Source organism: Narcine bancroftii, chromosome 4, assembly GCF_036971445.1.
Source record: "Narcine bancroftii isolate sNarBan1 chromosome 4, sNarBan1.hap1, whole genome shotgun sequence".
Lineage (NCBI taxonomy): Eukaryota > Metazoa > Chordata > Chondrichthyes > Torpediniformes > Narcinidae > Narcine > Narcine bancroftii.
Genome location: NC_091472.1, coordinates 293,907,578 through 293,928,396, shown reverse-complemented (window position 1 = coordinate 293,928,396; position 20,819 = coordinate 293,907,578). Strand labels below are relative to the sequence as shown.

The window sequence follows — 20,819 nt, the reverse complement described above, 5'->3', positions numbered from 1 at the left end:
CAATAGACAACCTTGCCTTTAGAAAATGGGAAAAAAAAGGGATTAAAAGAATAGAAAATTGTTTTTCAGGAAGTAGATTCTTATCCTTTGAACAAATGAGAGATAAGTACAATATAACTGGAGATACAGCGCTGGCATATTACCAACTGAGATCCTACTTGAAAGATAAATTAGGAAACAACTTGAGTTTACCAGAGGGAAGTAACCTTGAATATGTGATTACAGATACAATGTTAATCAAAAGATTTATAAAAAATATGTATATTAAACTGCAAGAAAAGGAGAATGAGGAAACAAATGGTAAAACTAAACAAAAATGGGAACAAGATTTAAATATAAAGATAAAAAAGGAAACATGGGAGAAGTTATGCTCTGGAACGATGAGAAATACAATAAATACGAGGCTGCGTATGATACAATATAATTGGTTACACAGACTAAACATTACACCGCAAAAGTTAAATAAATGGGACCCAACAGTATCTGATAGATGTTTTCAATGTAAAAAAGAAAGGGGAACAACAATTCATGCAATCTGGACATGTGAGAGAGTAGAAAAATTTTGGGATGATCTCAATCAGATATTAAATAAAATAACAGAAAACAATATACCAAAGAATCCAGAGATCTTTCTCCTAAGTAACATAAAAAATAAAGAATTTGGAATTGACTTGGAAGATGCACAAAAAAGATTTGTCAAGATAGCCCTAGCCGTAGCAAAAAAATGTATTATGTCAACCTGGAAATTGGAAGATAATTTGAAAATACAACAATGGTATATAGAAATGAATAAATGTATTCCATTAGAAAAAATAACATATAGTTTAAGAAATAATATTGAAATATTCGAACAAGTATGGGAGCCTTACATTAAATACAATAGCGAAAACCTACCGGGAACAAACATTACCTAAGTTGATGGAAGGAGAAGAAAAGAAAAGAATGGACTCAGTAGAATTTCTGGTGTATTTCTGTTGAATGACAACATTGTCTAACTGAATTAATGCAACCTAGATTGTATACCTAAAATGGATGAGAGGGGGGGGGTGGGGGGGTGGCTTGGGAGGAGGGAGGGGGGAGGGAGAAAAAGTCACTGTAAATGTGTGGAAAAGAAAAAGTGTATATCATGGCTATTGTGATTTATGGTGTGAAAAATAAAAAATTTAAAAAAAAAAAAAAAAAATAATGGCAGCCAGGAAAGTGTTTAAGAAAGGACTTAAGAGAGCTCAAAAGGGGCATGAGAAGGCCTTGGCATGTAGGATTTAAGAGAACCCCAATGCATTCTATGCGTATGTGACGAACAGAAGGATGACAAGAATGAAGGTGGGGCCACTAAAAGATAAAAGAGGTAGCATGTGCCTGGAGGCAGAGAAGATTGGGGAGGTCCTAAATGAATACTTTGCTTCAGTATTTACAAGAGAAAAGGACCTTAATCATCGTGAGGTTGAAATTTAATAGGCCCATGTGCTGGATAATGTAGAGATTAAGGAAGAGGAAGGGTTGAATCTTCTTTAAAACATCAAGATTGACAAGTTCCCTGGCCCGATGCGACATACTACAGGTTGCTGTGGGAAGTGAGGGAAGAGATAGCTAGGGGCGGTAGCTACGATCTTTAAATCCTCTTTGGCTACAGAGACTGCGCCAGAGGATTGGAGAATGGCAAATGTTTAAAAAAGGTAATAAGGAAAATCCTGGGAATTCTAGACTGGTGAATCTTATGCCAGTGTTGTGCAAACTATTGGAGAGGATTCTGAAGGATAGGATCTATGAGCATGCTCATTTGGAGTCTACTCAAGGATAATCAGCATGGCTTTGTGAAGGGAAGATTGTGCCTCACTAACCAAATTGAGTTTTTTGAGGAGGTATCAAAATAAATTGATGAGGGTAGGGTGGGAGATGTTGTCTACATTGATTTTTCAAGGCATTTGACAATGTCCCCCACAAGAGATTCATCCAGAAAGTCATGAGGCATGGGATCAGTGGAACATTGGCCGTGTGGATAAAAAAATTGCAGGAAGAAAGCAGAGAGTCATAATGGAGGAAAGTATTCTGTCTGGAGGTCAATGTCAGGTGGAGTGCCACAAGGATCTGTTCTGGGATCCCTGCTCCTTGTGATTTTTATAAATGAACTGGATGAAGAGGCAGAAGAATAGGTCAGTAAGTTTGCAGATGACACAAAGATTGGAGGAGTTGTGGATTGAGCTGAAGGCTTTCAAACGTTACAAGAGGATATAGACAGAATGCAGAGTTGAGCAGAAAAGTGGTAGATGAACTTCAATTTGGTTAAGTGTGAGGTGATGCATTTGGGAAGGTCTAACCAGAAGTCTGAGTACAGGGTTAATGGTCAGTTACTTAAGAATGTGGATGAACAAAGGGACCTTGGGGTTCAAATCCATACATCCCTCAGGGTCACCACACAGATTGATTGAATAGTTAAGAAGGCCTATAGGATGTTTGGCTTCATCAATAGGGGGACTGAGTTCAGGAGTAGGGAGGCCATGTTGCAACTCTACAAATCTCTGGTAAGACCATGCTTGGATTGTTCAGTTCTGGTCACCTCATTATAGGAAGGATGTGGAAGCTATGGAGATGGTGCAGAGGAGATTTACCTGGATGTTGCCTACAATGGAAAACAAGTCTTATTAGTAGAAATGGGACTTTTCCCTTTGGCGATTGAGAGGAGACTTGATAGAGGTCTACAAGATGATAAGAGCCATAGATAGGGAGGACAGCCAGCACCTGCTTCCCAGGGCAAGAATAACAAACACCAAAGGATACATGTACAAAGTGAAGAGAGGGATGCTTAGGGGAGAATCAAGCCAAGATTTTTTAATATAAACACAGAGTTATGAGTGCCTGCATGGTGGTGGAGGCTGAAACATTAGGGGCATTTAAGAGACTCTTAGACAAGCACATGGATGTACAAAAAAGAGGGTTACAGGGTAGTGTGGGTTTAGTATTTTTTTTTAAAAAAGGAATATATTGGTTGGCACAACATCGAGGACCGGAAGGCCTGTACTGTTCTATATTCATCAACTTGATTTACAATTCTGTTTTATTACAATCTCCACATCACAAACCTCTGGCTAAGTCACATCCAAAGATCATTATTCTCTTCCATTAACCTAGCCTGTCATTCTCAAACCATAAAATATGGGAATTCAGCTCCATGAAACACAAAGGTTCATGGCAAAATCATGTACAACAATCAACATCTCTCTACCAGCTTGTTAAATCCCATGTTCAAATAAAAATATCCATCACACACGTATTTTAAAAATCTGTAATATGTTTTATGGTCACTGTATTTTTCTGTCCTGTGAGAAAATCATTTATAAATCTCAGAATCATTTCACTTACCAGTGTCCCTGTAATCCATTTGCTTCTATTTCCCAAAAATTTGCATAGTAGTCTTTTCCCGAAATAATTAAAGTTGTGGTGATGCTACCACTATGTGTATAGATGTATCTATGTGCTGGCCCACCCACTGAACCTGTGGCTCCTCCTTTCCAAATATCCCCATAAAGGGTGTCATGACCAAACCCCTCCCTCAGTACCTGCCTTGGAAGCAGGCCAGCAACATGCAAGTTGTGCTGACACTTTAAGGTGATTAAAGCCTATTAATCACAACTCTCTGTCTGATTGTGGTTGATTGGTAGTAAAGTTGTATAATTTGTAACTTTGTATTTCAATTTTGTGCTTAATGTTTTATCAATGGTAGGGTTTTCCTGGCTTATATATTTTTATTAACCAATTGCTGGATGAACTCTGCCTCAATCCTAAATGGTAACAAATGTTTGTTGATAAGCAAAGCCTGCAGACGCTGGGGTCGAGTGCAATACATAAATGTACTGGAGGTCACGCAACATCTACGGAAAGCAAAGGTCTGAGCTTTTTGTCAAGGTAGCCCTTTGCCTCCACCGATGCTGCCTTATCCTCCAAGTTTATCCAGCAGTTTTTGCTTTCAATAACTGCATCTGCAGTCACTTGCATCCATCTTGATGATTAACCTTGTAGTCATAGAAATGGCAAATCTTTTCTGCTTCATAATTGGTGTACAATATGAAGCTTAAGCACTTGTGATGGGAAGTAAATACATGTTTAAATGCAAAAACAGTGCGTCAACATTTAGACACAGAATAGTTCCTACATCTTAAGAAGAATTGAACAAACATAGCCCTAGACAAAAATAAACAATAAAGATCTACAGATAAACACTATCTTGAGAAATTGAAGCTTGGTCACATTTAATCATGTAGGAAGGAGACTGGAAAGCATTGAAGTTAATGATCAGTACATGGGTTATTCTTAATTTTTAAATTCCAGACTAATTCTTTAACAGACTTAGAAAATGGTGCGACGGGAAAATGGGTTAATCATTTTGTTGGTCCTCACAAAAGCATTCCTGTAGAAATGAAGTTATATTGCTTGAAATGAAGAATATATGAAAGCCATATCAACATTCCCAATGCGCCACCCCCACCAGAGAAGATATTCAATGGCCATTGGTTATTTACAAGGATGAAATGAAATAATGCAATTTTCGATCAGGGCACTGAACAAATAATTATACTCTACTAGTTCATGCAACCCTTCAAAGCCATACTCACTTTCCAAAAGCTGAGAAAGGATAAAGATATTAAGATTATAGGCTGAAATGAAAGTAATACAAATTTATAGTACTGAAATATAATACAATTTCACTTCAAAGTTAATCACAATCAACAAGGTATTTGAGATTGAGAATATTTCTGCAATAATTTAACCAAAATTAAACAACAATTCTCTGTATGGAATACATTATGATCATGCAAGAACCAAGATCACAAACTTTTACAGCAAGAATAATTGTTGTGAATACAAAAAAAAAATAGAAATGCTGAAAATGGTCTTAAACTTGTCAGGAAATAATTATTCTGTTGAGAAGCATTTGCCAAAAAAAACTCAACCAAACTCTTATAACAGTCTGATAAAAAAGAATCAAAACCCCCATCTATCAAAAGCTAAATGTATTTGTAGGACATTGTAAACATATCCAAATTGTTGGAAGATATAATAATGCTACTTAGATTAACTATATATATATATATATATATATATATATATAGGAAGGCTAGAGTTCAGTAAATGGTAATAATAGTCCTATGAAATGTAAATAGTGTTTAATACTATTTATAACTTGGATTAAATTCCTGAAGCATTCTCACTTTTAATCACTGAGTTGATTGTGCTAAATGTTTAAGTAAAATTACATGATTGAAATTAGTAAAACACTGGATTTCAAAATAGTTGTGATCATGTGAATTTACATATTGAACGTTATGGGTAATAAACTTGGAAATATTTTGGAAATACATCATTGCCATTTCATGCTGAATAAATCAATCCAGAAAGTGTGTTAATGGATCACCAGGACTGACAAAAGTGTCATTAACTGGAAAATTCAATCACTTCTCTTCCCAAAGATGCTGCCTAAACTGCCAATTGTTTTATAATTTTCAGCTTTTAATTCAGATTTAGAACATCTGCTTTAATACTCATAATGAGTAATTGTCTTTAATCAGACAAACTACCTGTATTAAAATTCAGTAGGCATTCAAATGAAAGGATAACCAGGATCAAAAATAAATTAATTGGAAGGGTTCACAACAAACCCCTCCCAATCACACCAGCCACTTTAGCTACATAAAACAATTGACAAGAAATAAAAAGCTTGTAGTAAAGGTTATACAATTATCACAGAGGACTACAATCTTCATATAGATTGGCAAATCAAATTGGTGACAGTAAGAAGAGCAAGTTCCAAAAACGAGATAAAGCTATCTTTGACCTCATGGAATGTAATTAGCAATTTCATTAAAGTGATTCCTGAGGGAAGGCTGATTACGTTACAACAGAATTTTATGCAATGAGAATATCAACTGTATAAATACAAAAGATGCAATGGTCACGATAGAGTGTAAAATTAGATTGAAAATATTTGCCAAAATACAGTGAAAAACAGAAATAAAAACAGAGAAAAGGATTCAATTAGCATCTTTTTTGGGTCATTAAGCAAGAAGAAAGCAGAATACAAGATCAGTCTTGCAAGAAGCAAAGGCAACTTCTATAGATACCCAAACATGGAAAACATTAGCTAATAAGGTTAACCTGAGATTCCTACAGTCCGAAACAGAGAAATTGATTCGAAGGAATATAGAAGTGGCAGAGAAATTAATAGTTTGCATCTTCATAGAGAGAGAAATTTCACTGGAAATGGCAGAGACTGATAGATTACATGAATGGAGCGTAAAGAGAAATTAGAAGGGCCAAAAGGAAATAAATTCTCAGGATCCAATCCATGATTCTGTGAATCCTGAGGGAGGTAGCCGTGGGAAATGATGGGTACATCAGCATCCATAAATTTCCTTCATACTAAAAATGTTCCACAAATTGGAAGATAGCACATGTAAATTTAAAGACGGAGGGAGAAAAGCAAGTAGCTACAAATAGGTTAGTCTAATATCAATGCTGGAATTCATGAAGTAGGAGGTAATGGCACACACAGAAAACAGCAAGAGCACTGAGCAGAGACAAGGATTTACAGAAGGAAAAAAGTCAAGTTTGACAAAAATCTAAAAACATTATACCCTACTGAAGAAATAAAAACAAATTATTTGCTGCGATTTATATGAACTTGCACAAGTTCTTCTGCAGAAGGTGCCACAAAGAGATTTTAAAAGCTCATTGGGGTTAATATACTGGCATGAATTAAAAATTAGTTAACAGATGAAAAATAGTGGAAATAAACTGGTCTTTTACAGGATGGAAGGTTGTGACCAATGAGGTATTGCAGGAAGCAGCGCTGGGTCCACAGCCATTCAGGTTCATCAATAATATGGATGAGGGAATCAAGCATTGATAACCAAGTTTGCTCACAGTGCAAACCTGAAGACCGGTGTGGACTGCAAGGAAAATGCTAAGACTAGATGAGATGTAGGCAGGTGAACTAGAAGGTGAAAAAATACAATCTCATCCACTTTGGTAGAAAAAAAATAAAAAGGGGGATTGTGTGAGATTGAAGGAAGTTAATGCTCAGAGCAATCTGGCTATTATCACTAAAGGTTAATAAGAACATACAGTAAGCAATTAATTTTATAGTGGCCTTTAATAAAACAGGATGAGTAAAGACACTTGCTTCAATTATATTGAGAGCTGTTGAGACTATACTGGAGATCTATTTTTCCTATTGGCAAAAGAGTGAGTTCACCAGATTTATTCTTGAGACAAAAGGTTTGCCAACCCAAGAGAAATGAAGCAGAATATATCCTCAGTTTCTCCCTCTACTTGTCTCTGCTCCTCTTGTCCTATACTATCACCTCTGGGCCCCTATTCCAGCCAGCTTCTTTATAGATGTATTGTCACCTATTTTATATTCAATAAATTCACACAAAATGTTGACTGATCATTTCTACTCGCAAGTGCCTCCATCAATTCTGTTAGCTCAAGATTCCAGCATCTGCAGCTTCTACGTTTCTCTGTTACACTTGTAAGAATGATCATACTGAAATGCACAAAGTTCTTATGGTGCTATAATGGGCAAATAAAGAACTGTTTCCATCTGGCTTGGGTATATAAAACATCTATAGAGTCTCAGATCAAAAATAGCATGCTGATCAGTTGGGAGAAATTTCACTGGATAGTGAATCTCTGGAAATAATGCAAGAGAGCCGTGGAGGCTAAAACACCAAGTGCAGGTATACGTGCTTTACAAATACTTATTTTATGCAAATTTGCTTTTTACGAAGAATCCCGCATTCACTATCCAAAAGAAATTTGAATGGGTTTTCGCTTTTATGAAAATAGCCTTCAATAGTAGAGAATAGGTCTTTGCTTTATGCCATTTTGGCTTATGAAAGATTTCATAGGTACGCTCTACTTTCGCAAAAAGGGTACACCTGTATACTGAAGACAGACAAGTTACTCATTAAAAGGCAAGGATTTAATGCAGTATTGTGGGATTGTGATGTTACAGAATAATAGAATATGTACGTCAAGCCAAATAGCCTGGTACACACAGACACACAGAAAGGAGGACTGGACCACCTGGCTCACTCAAGCCAGCCCCACTATTCAAAATAATCATGACTAACCTTCCTTGGGCCTCAGCTCCTCTTCTGTATTATTGCCCTCAATTCCCAGAATTTTCAAAAATATTTTGGAAATACATCATTGCCATTTCATGCTGAACAAATCAATCCAGAAAGTGTGTTAATGGATCACCAGGACTGACAAAAGTGTCATTAACTGGAAAATTCAATCACTTCTCTTCCCAAAGATGCTGCCTAAACTGCCAATTGTTTTATAATTTTCAGCTCTTCCTTAAATATCCCCAATGATCCAGCCTCCACAACTCATTGGCAGTGGGGGGAGAAAGAGAATTCCAGAGACCCCATCTTGAGAAAGTTATAAAAGTAAATTTACATGAAATATCAAGAGCCGCAAACCAAAAAAAAACTAATTTCATTGAGATTATTAAAATGGGAAATAAAGATATGAAACATCAAACAAATATTTAATATCTTGGATTACTGCGGAGATAATTTAAAAGTGGATGAGAACCAAGGTTCTAATGACAGTGAAGAATTCAATTAATGTCACTAAAGATCTGGGGAAAATCATGGGTACATAAAAGCAGGAAAAAACCTTATAGCTTCCTCCTTGAATTTTAACGGTAGTGTGACAGAGTATATAGAGATGTTTTTGGGAGATAAATTGGGAAAATCTTGATATCAACAAAGGTATTGGGATAATGTCCTATAAAAGCTGTTCTGCATAAAGGGTTGACACAGTTTATGGGTAGGACACAGGACTGTTAAAAAACAAAGCCAAAGGGTCATTCTCAGCATGTCACATTGTTATAAATGGATATACAGAACTGAGTCCCAATTTATCCCCAATTTATTTTGATAATCAAGGCGAAAGGTTGCCAATTTGATAAATCAAATAAATAAGTGACCTATATGCAGACATCAAAAAAATCTGCAAAGGGATTTAAATGGGATAAACACATATACAAGAAAGTGACAAATGATGTACATCTTGGGAAAACGTTACGACATTCACGAGTTGAATGAATGGTAAAGAATTTCAGGGAGATGACCATTTAATAAAATTATCCAAAATGTTGGTTCCCTTTTTCTCCCCGCAGATCCTGGCTAATTGTAAGTATCTCCAGAATTTTCTGTCCAGATTGCAATCTACAGATTGTTAGAAGAGGATCACACATCTTGGTTAAAAGTGCTAGTTATAACATTCTGTTTTAAAAATGTGAAAAGGACAGTTGAAGAATAGAGGAACCAAACATTGCAGAGTAGGTCAGATAAAGAACATCATCAACACAACAGAAAGGCCACAATTACAAAAAGCAGAGGTAAAAGTTCCATTATTGTCCTGTAATATTACATTTAGAATGTAACATACATGAAATTCTTTAACTGTCTAAGAAAGACAGAGTCTTCTCATTGAAAGTGGCCATGCAAGTAGCTAGGGTGGTAAGGAAGGTGAATGGTACATGAATGGTAATGGTATGTGAATGAGTGGGGTACTGAGTACAAAAGTAAGGAAGTGGTGTTTGAGCTATACAAAACTTCGGTTGCACTGCAGTTGGAATTCTGTGCAATGACATGAATGATGTGGAGGCTTTGGAAAGAGTAAAGAAAAGGTTTACCAGAATGTTGTTTGAATATTGTCTTAGTTTTGGAGAGAGATTGGACAAATTTGGTCTGTTTATTCTGATGCAAAGGAGACTGAGGGGAGACCTTATAGCAGTTTCTTCTTTTCTTTGGCTTGGCTTCGCAGATGAAGATTTATGGAGGGGTAAATGTCCACGTAAGCTGCAGGCTTGTTTATGTTACAAGTCCGATGCAGGACAGGCAGACACGGTTTCAGCGGAAAATTGGTGGGTTGGGGTTGGGTGTTGGGTTTTTCCTCCTTTGTCTTTTGTCAGTGGTTCTGTGGTCTTCTTCAAAGGAGATTGCTGCCCGCCGAACTGTGAGGCGCAAAGATGCATGGTTTGAGGCGATATCAGCCCACTGGCAGTGGTCAATGTGGCAGGCACCAAGAGATTTCTTTAGGCAGTCCTTGTACCTCTTCTTTGGTGCACCTCTGTCACGGTGGCCAGTGGAGAGCTCGCCATAGAACACGATCTTGGGAAGGCGATGGTCCTCCATTTTGGAGACGTGGCCTACCCAGCGCAGTTGGATCTTCAGCAGCGTGGGTTCGATGCTGTCGGCCTCTGCCATCTCGAGTACTTCGATGTTGGTGATGAAGTCGCTCCAATGAACGTTGAGGATGGAGCGGAGACGGATGGATGGATATAGCAGTTTATAAAATCATAAAAGGAATTAATCGGGAGAACAGTCAGAATCTTTTTTCCCCAAGTTGAAGCATCATAACGGAGGTCATGTTTTAAGGTGAAAGGGAGAATGTTTAAGGGAAATGTGCAGGGCAAGTATTTCAGAGTGCTGGGTGCCTGGAAATGGTCTGCCAGGGTAATGGTGGAAGCAGATATAATACTAGCATTTAAGAGGCTTCCAGATAGACCCACCCTCCATCCTCACGACATCTTGTGCAACTGCATCACCACCTGGTTTGGAAGCTGTCCCTCCTTGACCACAATATCCTACAAAGAACAATGAAATCAACAAAAAAATCATTGTGGGCTCTCTTCCTACCATGCAGGACACTTAAAACACTCAATGCAGGTGAAAGGCAATAAACATTGTGAAGGACTCCACACACCTCGCAAGTAAACTGTTCTCCCTTCTGCCATCTGGTAGGAGGTACTGCAGCACTTGGGCCCTTACGTCTCCTCAAGCCAGACTCCTGAACTCCCAGAACATTTGGGGATAGGGTATCATAGACTGTAACTGTACAAGTTTTAATATTTTTAATGTGCTTAACTTCTTTTCTAACTTATATTTACGTAAATATGCTCCGTGGTCCCGGAGAAACTTTATCTCATCTATACCGTGTGAGCATGGTATGAACAGCAAATCAAATTGACAACTTGAATATGAAGGGGATGGAGAGATATCTATCAGGTGCGAGCAGCAGCCTTTTAGTTTGATTTGGATATCTTATTTGGTACAGACAAAAGAGTCAAAAGGCCTGTCCTATGCTCTATTGTTCTGCCCTCTTTGTTCACACTTACTGATTGACATACAAAAAAGGTCAATTTTTACACCAATATCTTGTAATTTTCAATCATTCAAAAAAAATCTGCCCTTCTATTTCTTTTACCAAGGAGGATGCCCTTGCACTTTGCCACATGGCATTCCATCAGAATTTTTCTTGCCCACACACGCAACCTACTACACATTCCACATTTGTATCCTCCCCACAGCACAAATGGCCAAGTGGCTTTGAATCATGGTCCTTCGGCCCAACAAGAAGGTGCTGTTCCATGAAACTTCAGCTGGGAAGTAATTCTCACATTAACTTATTATCGGGATTGCTGTCTGAGAACAGGGGTATGTTTTGAACTGAGCGGTACTGAATTCAGAACGCGGTGCAAACTAAGGCTATCGAGGTCGGACTTGAAGCCCCTGGACAAGAAACAGAAACGTATGTTTATAGGACAGATGGAGAGGAAACCGACCAAAGCAGGCTCAGTTTGTTTAAAGTGAATATTTCAAGCGAGAACTTTTGTTCAACTTGAGAAAAAGTATGAAAAATTGCCTTCTGCTTCCACTATCAAGGCTCATGTTATTTAATCACAGTGTGTAGTAATAGCCTGTGATATTACGTACAAAAATAAAACATGGAAAAGTCAATAATTCATGACGAGACGTTGGACCTGGTCTGAGGAGACATTTACTTCGAGCCCTGCAATAGAAAGGGCAAGTAAATGTAATCCAACACCTCAACCTGCCATTTAAACGAGAGAGAGAGAGAAAATCACCGATGGTCCCCACGCTCCTTCAGCCACCCCGTTGAAGACATTGTAATGCGCAACAGCTGTGTCCACACTTGCCTGGAGTTGCTACAAGTAAACCAGCATTCCAGCTTTTAAAGCCACCCCACGGTATCAGAATGGGGGAAGGGGGTGGAAATAACTTGTTTTCCAACAACCCGGTTACAAAAATAAATCGCCTCCAAGTTACCTGGCGATTAAGTGAAAAATCTCTCGGTGCCCCCAGTCGCGATCAATCCTAGAAATCGGATTTATTACAAAGTTTTTACCTACCTCTTCGGAGGTCAACTTTCCTCTTCGAAGTGCCCCGGCATTAATGCAAGCCCTGCAACTGAGCTTTACCACCACCGAAAACACCGTTCGACCATCGAAGACGAACAAGCCGGCCGCCTGAAACAGTGCGAAGCAGTTGGATCAACTACATTTCTCCCGCATTGCTTCTTCCAAGTTTGGAAGCGGTTATGGCGATCACTGCGTGGCTCCACGAGTGAAGCAATGAAAAGCTGACAAGCCCACCCTCCAATGGGTTTGTTTCCCACCCCCCTTCTTGATAAGAGAATCGAATCCCTCCTAGACTATAATTAACATGACCACAGCATTTCCTCTTTGTCCAAATCCCCGATACAGACACCTGGGGTGAGGAAGATGGGGACTGAGATCTCGGACCAATTAAATCTCTTCGGACTTCACGGCACCTTCCACCTCTGTTGCAAATTTCAGCAAGCTAATCCAGACGCAACTTTTCAACCTCAAATATTCCAGTCCGATACCTTCAGGTGCCTGAAGGTAGTAGGAAGCTTTTATTTAAACCAAGCATGAAGTATTCAAACTGAGTGAAACGTGCTTGATTATTTAGAACTAACTTTAAAAACTAACATCCGTGATGGTTTGTTTGCAAGAATGCTTGATTAATAGTTGTGGGATTTGGCAGATATCCCGGATTATTGCCTGCCCAGCAATAAAGGTTTTCACTTGATGAACTGTTCAAGCCCGAAATATCGGTTATGTATCTTATGCTACATAAAGGTCGCTGTTTGACCTGCTGCGCTTCTCCAGCATTTTGTGTGGGGGTTTTTTACTTCAATCACGGTGATTTACTTCAGTCTGTAACTATTACAGTGCAGGCCATTGATATAGTGCCTTATTAAGCCAAATTTGTGTTATTATTATATGGTATTGTTGGATTTTTGTCAGCTGTATAAATCAATATTCAGTGGCTATCTCGTTCTTTCTGTAAACCAATGGCTTTGAATAACTACAAACTCACATTTTACCCCAGCTCCTTACCACAGTTCAAAATACATAAACATAACATAACAATTACAGCACGGAAACAGGCCATTAGGCCCTTCTAGTCTGCACCGAACCAAACACCCCTTTCTAGTCCCACCTCCCTGCACAATGCCCATAACCCTCCATCTTCTTCTCATCCATATACCTTTTCTTAAATAATACAATTGACTCCGCCGCCACTATTTCTCCCGGAAGCTCATTCCACATGGCTACCACTCTCTGAGTAAAGAAGTTCCCCCTCATGTTACCTCTAAACCTCTGCCCCTTAATTCTTAACTCATGTCCTCTTGTTTTAATCTTTCCTCCTCTTAATGGAAATAGTCTATCCACATCCACTCTGTCTATCCCTTTCATAATCTTAAATACTTCTATCAAATCCCCTCTCAACCTTCTACGCTCCAAAGAATAAAGATGAAGAGTATTAGCTCTTTAGCAACACTGGAGGAGGAAGATTGTAGGGTGATTGAACAAAGCCATTACTGCAAATGGAGAAATAGAATTCCTGCTTGTTTCTTCTATTTAGCCAAGCTATGTTAGGTATCCAAAGCATCTGAACCAATGTGGATGCAAGCACCGGCATTTGGTTGCACAAAGAGATATGTCCATTTGACAAGACTGTGTGGGGCATCATAGAATCTGGCTGCCCTATGAGTGGGGAGTGTTGGGAATCAGCATAGTTGAGAGAGAAAATGGTCTGGAAATAAATTCTCCTCACTAGTAGCTAAGAAGTATTTTAATGATATGCATAAACCAGATCGTGACGCCAAGAGGATTGCTTCATAAAGATTAAAATATTTCTGGAACACTAACTTTGTGCCAAAAAATGATCTCATGAAATCATCAAAGTTAACAATGTTCTGCTTTCATGAAATGTCAATTCAGATAAAACAGCAGATACAAAATTACTTGGATTGTGTCCTATCACGAAATAGTTACTTTTGGAATTTTAATGAATTTATATATCTTGATTTTTTAAAAAACTTTTACTATATTAATTTCCCCTCTCCATAAAAGAAAGAAGTGTGCACTTGAAAATAACCACTTTAAAATATTATAAAACTTTTGCATCGAGATTTGACTGATAAAGGTTTTATGCTGCTCTCTAGGAGAAGTGGCTAAAGGCAGTTGAGGAAATAATTAATGTCCAGATTGTTGATTCTAAAGATTTAAGTGATCTCTAGATATGTGTGACAGGACAGCAAGATCCAGTAGATAAGCAGGTAGATGCATAAGGAGGCTGAGATCAGAGACAATGCAAATGAGAAACAAAAGCTGCTATGGAGACTGAGGTTGAGAATAAAATCATCAACTGATTGACTTCATACAAACCTGCGTCGCAATGGGCCCCTCAAACAAATGTTCATCCCCAAACCCAATGATGTGAAATCCCTCGATCTGACTTTTCAACCCAAAACAGGGATGTTCTGCTGCTTGCTATTTCAATGCTGCAAAAAATAGACATGGCCACGTTATTTTTTGGGGTTTATTATTTGTAACTTCATGGGATGACTGGCTTGTGGAAAATCTGTCAGATATTGAATCTCTCAGTCGCATCAGCAATCAAGTTCAAGACAGAAAAGTAATGAGGGAGAAACTCTGACTAGCCAGACAGAGCTATATCCCCTGCTTTCTTCTGGAGCTTCAAACAGTCAACAAAGCAAATAATTGCACAAATAAATCAATGATACTTAATTGATAGCTCTTGCATGGTAGATAGCCACTCTGCATCCTTCTGGAATTGTGTTGCAAAGTTCTTCAAATAGAAATTCCTGGTCTAGACACATCTCACTAATTCTCAGGAATTCCTCACCCAAAGAAAACAGACATATCGGGAAGGAGGCAGCAGCTGTCAGTAGTTCTGCTTTAGACAAAGGAAGAGGAGAGGAATGCCTTCTGGTGTACTGGAGGAAAGAGTGTGCAGTCAACTGTGGGGGGAAAATGTTGAAGGAAATTGTGGAGGGGTAAAAAGGTAACGTCTGCCCATTATAACGGAGGCATTTAGAGGGGAAATGCATGCATCTAGAAAGGAAAGTGGTGTCGGTGGTTTCAATGTTAGTGGTGTTAGATTTGATCCGTTAGATAAAATCAAACATTCCATAATCTTATTTGTAAAGTCAGAAAGGCTTTAACCACCTTGAATAAATTATAATTTAAGATTTCAAAATTTTCCTGAACAATGTTTACAAATCAACAAATATTTCACAGTAAAATTAGGTGAAGGGTGCATCTAGCATTAGATGAAGTATACAGCTCTAATTTTTCTGTTTACTATGCTGTATGAATGGGTAGATCTGATTTGTGCTAACAATTGAAATACTCAGCTACCACATTAAGAGAGAAAGTTCAGAAATGACTTTAATTCCCCATGTACGTACTAGAATGAAATAGCACTCCATTAACAATAAGTGACCTCATGTATTTGTAGACTGTCAAATAGTTATCCAAACAGGAGCATTAGCACTTGTGCATATGCTTTAATGACGGGTTTTGGAGCTTCAGCAGCAATGCAAACATAGTCATTCAATCAACATTCACTGGTTATACAATTATTTACTCTGTTTCAAACAATCCTGTTGCAGGGAAACTGAACTTGAATATAATGCAACTTGTTCCACTGACTTTTTATGCCTACTTTGGATTACTTAACACATATTGTTGGTGACATTCTAGGTTTTAACAGCAGTTGAGACTGAGAAGATAAGAATGCAAAATGGTTAATGGAATAAATACTGTAATGGGGTTTTTGAAACTAGAACAGCTGGAGGCAATAACAAATGAATTAGAACTCGAGGCACTGTAACAAAAAAAGGGTTAAATGAACTTAGAAAAGTGCATACCTGCATGACTGGATATTCAACAGGGAAAAAAAATCAAGAGCTTGAATACATGTTGAATTTAACTAAAACAATGTAATGTGGAGCAAGATGCTCTACTGGAACACCAAATCAGACTCTGATTCACTTAAAATTTTCCACATATAAAGAGCTAAAAGTTACTGAACAATTGACAATAAATCCATTGGCGACAGGGTGAATTGCAAATCTCATGCTCTGAACAGCTGACGGCACAAACATCTCATTGGTTTATATAGAAGGGGTATGAGACTTGAGAGGGGGAAATGCATTGGAGAAATTTGGGCTAGAAGGGGTAAGAGACTTGAGAGGGGGAAATGCATTGGAGAAATTTGGGCTAGAAGGGGTAAGAGACTTGAGAGGGGATATGCATTGGAGAAATTTGGGCTAGAAGGGGTAAGAGACTTGAGAGGGGGAAATGCATTGGAGAAATTTGGGCTAGAAGGGGTAAGAGACTTGAGAGGGGATATGCATTGGAGAAATTTGGGCTAGAAGGGGTAAGAGACTTGAGAGGGGGAAATACATTGGAGAAATTTGGGCTAGAAGGGGTAAGAGACTTGAGAGGGGGAAATACATTGGAGAAAGCTGGCTGAGGAGATAATGTACACCTGTAAGCAAATGGGTGAATGTGACTTGTTTAAAGTTAGCATATCAGTATCAGAGTTTGGATAAGTTCAGATTTACATCTGGTAGAAGATGTGAGATGGACTGGGTGACCAAAAGTATAGTTGCACAGAGTTAGTAAAGATATTGGGTGAAGCTTTCAACACTAGATCAGCTGAAATAAAACCCAACAATATCTGGAGATAGTAGTAGGGTACTTTGATGTTGGAGTAGATGAATATTTTGTAGTTCATGGAATGGTAAACTACAGGATCTGGATAGACTGCAAGGCCAGGAAACAGAGCTCATGGCAGGGACATGGATGTCAAAAGTTATGGGGAAGAGAATAGAGTTGAGAAGAAAAATACATCAACCAATATTTGAAGAGTGGAGGAACATCGATGGTCTAATGAACAAAAGGTAAAATAGCCTCTTGCATTCCAAAGCTGAAGGAAGTTTTTACATATTCAGTACTGAATTATATGGCAAATAAGACTAATTCAAGTGGCACAGATAGAGTATTTGTTGCTAGTTTATGTTAAATCTGAAATATTTTGGAAAAATGTAATTTAAGAGCAATATGTACATGAGAAATATGGGAAATAGAAGAACTTGAGGTGAACAAATTTGCAAGAGGAGTAATAAAGTGGGGTCATCAGGTAGATCCTATTATGTTGTTTGTGGAGGAACACATGGCCTCCCTGTCTGGAACATTGTGGATTGAGGAGGGCCAAATGACCTCCCTGTCTGAAATTTATTCAGAAGTTGCATCACCTGCCAATCAAGGTTGAACTCTGGCCATCCATTAGTACACACTTTGCCACTGGCTCATTTAAATGATTCAGTGTCCTCATTGGGCAGACGCCAAGCTGAGAACAGTGTAAAACATCGATGCATACCACATTTCTTTCTCTCTGCCTCTTGGTCCATGTCCCAGACATCTCTCCACACCAAGTCACTACTGTAGACATTGCTGGAAGAATCATGGGTATGGTGTGCTTTACACTTAAGTTGAGCTGTAGTACTGCAGTGTTGGCAGAAAGCCGCACCCCTGTTGGTACAGAGAATTAGGAATGTGTTGGAAAGTCCCTGTTGGTACAGAGAATTGGGAGTATGTTGGAAAGTCCCTGTTGGTACAGAGAATTGGGAATGTGTTGGAAAGTCCCTGTTGGTACAGAGAATTGGGAGTATGTTGGAAAGTCCCTGTTGGTACAAAGAATTGGGAGTGTGTTGGAAAGTTACTGACTGTGAAGTGTGTACATGAGCCAGAGCATAGAGAAGATAGATGGCCACTGGTATCAGAGTTCAACCTGGGATCAACGTGATTATTATTATGTGTTGTTTGACATCTTCCCCTATTTGTCTCCCATGTGTTTAATAAACTTGTCTTTCCTTGTAATAATTGTGTCCAGATTCCTCTCTCTGTGAACACACTGAACCTGATGCTTGTCAAACACAGACCTGAAAATTTGATGGAGTATCCAGTTTTGCATCAGAACAACAACATGGCATCCACGCATGCACATCCAAGACCTTGGCTTTTTGGGCATTCCAAAGGTGAACAAATACATTTATTTCTGATTAAAGATGGAGCTGTTTTATCAGGAGTGCTCTGACAGCTAGGTGTATTAAATCTATTCAAATCACAAATGCTAGTGGAACTTGGCCACACTTGCCATGTCCAATGGAGGTAAAGGTGTACTGTATTACCGACGCTTTGGACCTGAGCCCTTCCGCAAAGTATAGTCAAAACTCTGGATTAAAGACTGGGAGGGAGACGAATGGGAGGGGGACGAATGGGAGGGGGACGAATGGGAGGGGGACGAATGGGAGGGGGACGAATGGGAGGGGGACGAATGGGAGGGGGACGAATGGGAGGGGGACGAATGGGAGGGGGACGAATGGGAGGGGGACGAATGGGAGGGGGACGAATGGGAGGGGGACGAATGGGAGGGGGACGAATGGGAGGGGGACGAATGGGAGGGGGACGAATGGGAGGGGACGATTGGGAGGGGGACGATTGGGAGGGGGACGATTGGGAGGGGGACGAATGGGAGGGGGACGAATGGGAGGGGGACGAATGGGAGGGGGACGAATGGGAGGGGGACGAATGGGAGGGGGACGAATGGGAGGGGGACGAATGGGAGGGGGACGAATGGGAGGGGGACGAATGGGAGGGGGACGAATGGGAGGGGGACGAATGGGAGGGGGACGAATGGGAGGGGGACGAATGGGAGGGGGACGAATGGGAGGGGGACGAATGGGAGGGGGACGAATGGGAGGGGGACGAATGGGAGGGGGACGAATGGGAGGGGGACGAATGGGAGGGGGACGAGTACAGACCAACAGACAAAAGGTGTTAATTGGATATGATGAGAGGAAAGTTGAGCATTGAAACAGGCAAATGGGAAGGGGGGGGGGAGAGAGAGAGCGCATCCATGTGCTAGAGGAAAGGAGACTGGGAAGAAGCTAGGGGGGAAACCAGAGAATTTGATGTAATGCCTTCCGGTTGGAGGATGCCCAGACAGAAGATGAGATGTTGTTCCTCTAATTTATAGGTGATCTCAGTCTGGCAGTGCTTGAGACTATGGACAGAAGTCTTAACAAGGGAATTGAAATGGGTGCCCACAGGGAGATCCACATTATTACTGTGGACAGAGCTGAGGTGCTCAATGAAGCGATGTCCCAGTCTGTATCCAGTCTCTACAAAGTATAAGAGATCACAATGGGAGCACTGGATGCAATTAGACAACCTCTTCAGATTTACAGGTGAATTGAAGCCTTCAATTCCAACTAGCAGACAACTTGATTATGTTTTTGCTGCCCAAATCCTCATTTTCAAAAACAAAAGCTCCAATAATTGTAAAGAATTGTGTTGTAAATTATCAAAGAACTAGGCAAGGCCAGAAGCACTCAAAACATTATCAACATTCTGAACTTTCTTAGCCTGCCCAGCAGCCAGTTAAATGGTCAGATTGATGAATGAGCAAGCTGTAGTGAACATTGATGGCAGGAAGTCATACCCTGGTGTCTTTGGGAGGACTTCAGTAAGAGGGACAAAGAACTGGGAGCCTGTGGAGAAAACTATGGGGTTGTAGGCTAATTGGGGTATTTGGGTAGCGCAGGCTCATGAGCCAGAAGGGCCTGTTACCATGCTATATGTCTAAATTTTAAAATCTTGCTCCACTTGAACTAGTGAAAGCGTCATTCAATATGAAGAATCAGGAACTGCATTTGTTTCACAATTCCTACTCATTTGGACACATGATGCTTGACCACCTATAAAGGCTGAAGTGGAGGTGGGGGGTGGGGAAAGAAGTTGGTTGTTGAGTTGAGATGAGATTTCATTTATTATTTAACCTTCCTCTCCATCCCTGAACCATCTGTCAATGAATGGGTATTAATATTGAAGCTGTTCCTCCTTGCATTTACTAAATATAAAATGATGAATAATCATCACCCCATCTGCTGGAACAGGGAAAAGACAAAGAAGTCCAATATCATTAGGGATTGAGTGCCAGTGATATATTATACTTACTTAACCTGTATGTATTGGGTTCCATATCTGCAGCAGGTTAACACATTGCAAATGTAGCATAACAACTAAATCTTTGCTTCCACAGTCACTGCCCAATCTTTTGGTTCCCCATTACTTCACAAGAATTTACATACTTGTGGCGGCGTGCATCAAGACGCAGGCAAATCAGCTCCGTGTTTGTCATGGCTGCAGCAGCAGAGCACAGCCCAAAGGTTGGGGGTAACCACCTAAAGCTATGACCCCACAGTGCTCATGGACAATGGGACACTAGAGCCAGTCTGGGGGGGGGGGGATTTGTTTGTGTGGTGGCGCACATCGCAATGCAGGCAAACTGCCTCTGTGTTTGTCATGGCAGTGGAGCAGCCACGTCAAGATGGCGCTACCGGGTTTTGCTTCCCTCGTGGGCAGAGGGGCCGCGCACGTGCACTCGGCTGCGTCGTTACATCACCGCCAATGCAGGGGTGGGACTTGACGTCCACCTTGTAAGGCGCAGTGCGGGCTTTTCGAATTAAACCTTTGGAAGCAAAACTGACTCACAGTGTGCAGTCTCATTCTTTCGCTTCCCCCTCGAGACTAC

The 20,819-nt window shown here is 39.9% G+C and overlaps 1 protein-coding gene across 5 annotated transcripts in view; it reads right to left on the bottom strand.

The window, feature by feature from the left end:
• Positions 1-20,819, bottom strand: part of LOC138762115 (activin receptor type-1-like) — a 111,137-nt gene that overhangs the window by 64,303 nt on the left and 26,015 nt on the right. The window contains exon 2 of one of the 5 annotated variants that reach the window (XM_069935480.1): positions 12,230-12,346. The exons of 2 other annotated variants lie outside the window; for them this stretch is intronic. The gene's annotated coding sequence lies outside the window, so the exon portion shown is untranslated. Of the gene's footprint in view, positions 1-12,229; positions 12,834-20,819 lie in introns of those variants that run through there. 2 more of the 5 variants (XM_069935479.1, XM_069935482.1) reach the window with 2 other exon arrangements.